Here is a 5906-nt window from a genome sequence, read left to right on the forward strand (position 1 = left end):
TGGTCAGCCCGCTAACCAGCTGGTCTGGGCTCACCTGCTCAGCCCAAAAATGTGAGCTAAAAACAGAAGTAACAAGGGAAAAACCTATGTATTTTTTTTTAAATATCAATTTAACTTGGAAATGCTTTTCATTATTATTATTATATATATATATATGCAGACAGGTCTGGTTCTGAGCAAACCCCAGGGTGCTGGGTTGCTCCAGGGCTCACCTAGGCTGCACCCAACTCGGCCCAGCTGAGTGGGTGCGCCTGCCCTGCGGCAGCTGCCCAACGGCTAGGTGATATGCAGCTGGAACAAAAAGAGTGCCCAAGTCTATTCTGAATGGACTCAGACCTGGGGCACGCTGGTCTGGGCAGACTAACCAGGTCTGAACCACGTGGTTCAGACCCTGGTCAGGGTCTCTCAGCTGAAGCCTAAATCTTGTAACAAAAAGAAAAGGAAACATGACTAAAAAAAACTTATTTGGGCATGCATGGCAGCGGGTTGGGGGTGCTGAAACTGGTCTCTCTTGTGCCCAAGGTTGCAAGGATGATGCCAAAACCCCAGTCAGCCTACCCCTCACGCTGTCAGACCTCATTCACATTGCCAAACGACCAAAACAAAATTCTGTTAAGCTTGAACTAAACAAAAAATCAAAGAACAAGTTTGAAAGGCACCCAAAAATATAAAGTGGGCGTGTGTGAGTCAAAATTGTGTGATAGCACACCACGAAAAGAACTGCCATTATTTTTCTAATCCACCAAAATTCATCATGCATGTCATAAAATGCATTGTAGGAATCAGTTTCATGGTTGGTCAAAACAAATAAAACATACATTTTTCTTTTTCAAATTAAACGAAAATGGAAATGGTAGATATATTCTCACCTTGCTTCGTAGAGGAGGAACATGATATTCGGTTGGGAGGGTGAGAGAGAGAGAGGGAGAAAGAAAAATTGCCCTTTTTTTCTCTCTCTCTTTCCTCTCAAATGCTTAAGTAGATAGGTCATTTCCAAATGTGTGGCTGGGATTAGATTTCAAAAAAAGAATGGTTGGGATGTCTTTCATACCCACCTAGGCAATGACATACTTGAAATATCTCAAGTATGCCTCCCACACCCCCTATAGGATTCTCTTATTTGAAATCCTTTAAAAACTTTTCAAAAATGCCATTAACTAAGGTCTCTTATGCCTTCTTGGTTTTAAAAAATTTTCAAAAGGTGTCCCAAGACTGCCGCCCCCTGTGACCAATAGATATCCTTCCTACATTCTTTTTAACTTTTCTTTCAAAAATGCCATAGGGTAGCCGCCCCTATGGCCAATGAACTTCTTGCTCCTTTATAAATCTTTATGGTAATTACAACTGGGCCACCGCCCAGCTGGTCAAACACCCTCCGCTGGTCAAACATGCCCAATTGGGTCTATGTTCGAGCTCTCCAAGTCAAGCCCAAATAAGCCACAAATCCAATTTTTGCTTTATTTAAAATTCACACTTAAGGTTTGAAATGCTCTCCAAATTTTATTTTAATTCCTACAATACTTAAACATTTCTAAAACCTCATTTGATATAAAAATATTTATAATGAAACGGGTTTAAGCATTTAAATTTTTTGATGTGCAATTCAAATAATTTTATGCATTTTGAATAAAACTTAGGGATTTAGTACAATTTTGAGGAATATATATATATATATATATATATATATATATATATACGAAACTATATTTTGAAATTCTACTAAGTATTGAATTTATCTCAGAAAATTTATGGGTCTTACATCGTCCATGCCTGTTTGAATAAGATGCCCATCACTTGGGTGTGCCTCACTTTTTTTTTTATGTCGTTCGTGTTTCGGATCGACGACATCTGAATGTTTTAAAATGAACGGCTCACAATGAGCCTTATTTCCTGTTTGATGGGCATCGTACATTTTTAAGATGAACCGCTTTCAAGGCACCTCTGACCTGATCCTCTCTCATAATTAATAATTTTCCCAAGCAAATGTCTAAAAGAATACAATTATGCAAGTTTAGATTTGTACCAAGTAATCTAGCTAGTTTTTAGTTTAATAAGCCTTATTTAACTTCTTGGCTACAAAACCACGAACAAAAATACTGTCACAGGCTTCGAAGCCAAGCCCCCTACGACGTAGCTTCAGTTATTCACATATATGGCGGTCCAGAACACATACTGACCTAGCGGCTAAATTTAGGACAGATTGCAATTCTTATGTTTAATGGTTTTCAACATAGCTGGCAAGCAAACAGAGCCACGGACACATGTTACATTTTGAGTGGCCGGGTACCTGGATCATGCATCTCTCTCTCTCTCAATATATATATATATATATATATATATATATATATATATATATATATATATATATATATTGAAAGGCAAGTTGGGGTTAGGCATACTCCTATCAGTTATACAACTATACCATTGAGTTTTGAACCTGCAACGTCCCAACACAATGTGACTTGCGCTAGCTGCTCCTACCATACAAGCGGAGGCCCTGTTGGTACACCCAACTTCAACCTTGCAGCAATAGACACCTGACATAGGTTTCTTTGAACTATAATAGTACTGTATCAAGTGACAAACCATCTTAATAACATAAGATCTAAATGTGCATTAGCCCGTGGTTATATCATAGAGATCTTGGATTAAATGACAAAGCAAGATAAAGCAACATACACTACAAGAAAATTGTTAATTAGCGACGGAAATTAGCGACGGATTTTTCCCGTCGCTACTTAGCGACAGATTAGCTAGAGATAGAATCTGTCGCTAATTTGCGACGGATTAGCGAAGAAACGACTTTTATCGCTAATCTGTCGCTACTTAGCGACAGATTAGCGACTGCATGTTTTTGTCGCTACTTTTGATTACAAGAACACCATTTTAGCGACGGATTTAGAGAGGGAACTCTGTCGTCGCTAATCCGTCGCTCATTAGCGACGGATTAGCGACAGTATATATTTCGTCGCGGTTTTTGTATTTTGATTTAGCGACGGAATGTTTCCGTCGCTAAGCCGTCGCTAAATATCGCGTAAATCCCTAATCCCATCCCTCTTTCTCTTTTCCCTGTTTCGCTGTATTGCTCCCTCCCGCCCGTCGGCTCTCGCCACCGTCCGGCCACCGCCGCTCGCCAGCCGCCGCTCCCCGTCCACCGCTCGCCAGCCGGCGCTCGCCAGCTGCCGCTCCCCGTCAACCTCCCGCCACCGTCCGGCGAAGCGCAGGTAATATTCTTCTTCTTCTTCTTCTTCTTCTTCTTCTTCTTCTTCTTCTTCTTCTAAACGCAGGGGTACGCCCCTTCCCTGCCGAAAACGGAGGGGGTTTAACCCCCTGCCGTGCTTTCCGGCAGGGGGGGTCGACCCCCTGCGTTTCCGGCAAGGGGGGTCGACCCCCTGCCTATGGCGGTGCCGCACTGCCGGCCTCCAGCCCGATCCGGAGGAGGAGGTTCGCCTGTTGTGCATCTTCAACGCGCGGTCCCGGTACATTCCGCCGCTGCCGCAGGGGTACTACGGCAATGCCTGATAGTAATCCCGGCAGCTGTCTCGATAGCGGCGAAGCTCTGTGCGAACCCACTAGGTTATGCGGTGGAGCTCGTGAAGAAGGCCAAGGAGGAGGTGACAGACGAGTACATGAGGTCAGTGGCGGACCTCATGGTGCTCAAGGGACGGCCTAACATCACGGTGGTCCGCACCTTCGTGGTCTCGGACATCAGGCATGCCGGGTTCAGCGAGCTGGACCTCGGCTGGGGAATGCCGGTGTACGGCGGTCCAGCCAAGGGCAGTGACGGCCCAATCCCCGGCTTGGTTAGCTTCTACGTCAACTCCAAGAATAACGAAGGGGGAGAAGGGATGGTGATCCCGATTTCCTTGCCTGCTCCAGCTATGAAGATCTTTGAACGGGAGCTCAAAAAGATGTTGTACGGACCCGCCCCGGATCAAAAGTCCACAGAACCTGTTTTTATCTTATCTGCTTTGTGAATAAAGATCAATTCATTGCCAAACAAATTTGTTATGAGATACCTACGTTGCCTATGTGATCTGTTTTGAAAAGAATTTTTGTTATGGATACCTATGCTGCCCATGTGATCTCTTTTTAAAAAAAATTTGTTATGAGATACCTACGTTGCATATGTGATCTGTTTTGAAAAGAATTTTTGTTATGGATACCTATGCTGCCCATGTGATCTCTTTTTTAAAAAAAAAGAAGTTATTATGTGATCCCTATGTTGTCCATGTGATTAGCTTGAAAAAAAATTTGTAATATGTGTATATAAGATGTCCATATGGTTTTAAGTGTAGTTTGCATATATGTTGTCCATATGGATTTTAAGTTGAAATTTTTTTTGTAATGTATATATACAAGTTGTCCATGTTGTTCAATTTGTTAGTTTGTTAATGTCTACTGGTAGTTAGTTTTACTTCAATTTGTTTTCTTGAAATCTGGTTAGTTAGAGTATTTCAATCTATTAGTCTTTTATAATTATATTTTTCTTAGATAGATTGGTATTTAATGTTCTCACAATCAGTTAGTTAGATTAGGGCTATTTGAATTCTTTATGATAGTGGTGGTTAAACGGAGTTCACATCTTTTCTAGTAAACTAATTGATTGATTTACTATTCCTTTGCTAAGTAGTTCAGATTAGAAATTGTCTATGACTTTATGTTAGTCGACTGGTTCAACATGTTATAGCTGGTTTGTTAAATTAGCATCTTCTAGTTAGATTTGGCTTAACATATATACTATTTTTCTTTTCTCTTCTTTCAATTAGTTAGAGTTGCTTTAAGTTGTTTTAATTTGTTTTAATTTTTTGTCTGTCTTACAGCACATATGAGCATGATAGAATCACATATAAAGTTTTTTTGATTGCATTAGAACACATATGAGCATGCTATAATCACATATTCAGTTTTTTGACTGCCTAAGAACACATATGAGCATATTATAATCACATATTCTGTTTTTTGACTGCCTTAGCACACATATGAGCATGCTATAATAAAATATAGAGTTTTTTAACTGCCTTAGAACACATATGAACATGTTATATATCATTTATGATAGAATCACATATAAAATTTTTGGCTTTGCCTGCCTTAGAGCACATATGAGCATGCTATATTCACATATTCAATTTTTTTACTGCCTTAGCACACATACGAGCATGATCGAATCACATATATAGTTTTTTGCCTGCCTTAAAGCACATCTGAGCATGGTAGAATCACATATAGAGTTTTTTTAGATGCCTTAGAACACATATGAACATGCTATAATCACATATTCAATTTTTTGACTGCCTTAGCACACATATGAGCATGATAGAATCACATATAGAGTTTTTTTATTGCCTTAGATCACACATGAGCACATGATAGAATCACATATAGTGTGTAATTTATTTCATTATATTTTGTTTATTAATACTGACTGTTCTTTTCTTGTGTAGGCTGCTAGCGATAATCAGGGTAGTGGAGCTGAAGGGACAGATAAAGACAATGAACAAGAAGACGCACAAAATCTTGGCGATGATTAGAGGACTTTGTTGAAGAAGTTCTATTTTTTTTATTTTTCCTAATTGTAATTGTTGAATTGTAAATAATTAAACTTCTTAGTTTTAAGGTGGAATGATTAATTATTATAGATACTTGTTATATGAATTTTTTTGTGTGGTTTGTTTTTTATTTACAGGAAATATAAATTGTACAGGAAATATAAATTGTACAGTTCTCCGTAATTAATTTTTAAATAAATTTTTTTTGATTTTTTTTCGTTTTTGCGACGGATTAGCGACGGATGATTCCGTCGCTATTCATATTATTCTAGCGACGGCTTAGCGACGGAATTAAATCCGTCGCCACGCCGTGGTCGCCGTTTAGTACCGGCGGATTGGCGACGGAATGTAGCG

General features: G+C 39.6%; 1 pseudogene; it reads left to right on the top strand.

Moving 5' to 3' along the window:
• The first annotated feature begins 3398 nt into the window (after window positions 1-3398).
• LOC149839129 (benzyl alcohol O-benzoyltransferase pseudogene) lies at window positions 3399-3977 on the top strand (annotated as a pseudogene).
• The last annotated feature ends 1929 nt before the right edge of the window (window positions 3978-5906 follow it).

This window comes from Nuphar pumila, chromosome 4, assembly GCF_984573655.1.
Source record: "Nuphar pumila chromosome 4, dmNupPumi1.hap1.1, whole genome shotgun sequence".
Taxonomy (NCBI): domain Eukaryota; kingdom Viridiplantae; phylum Streptophyta; class Magnoliopsida; order Nymphaeales; family Nymphaeaceae; genus Nuphar; species Nuphar pumila.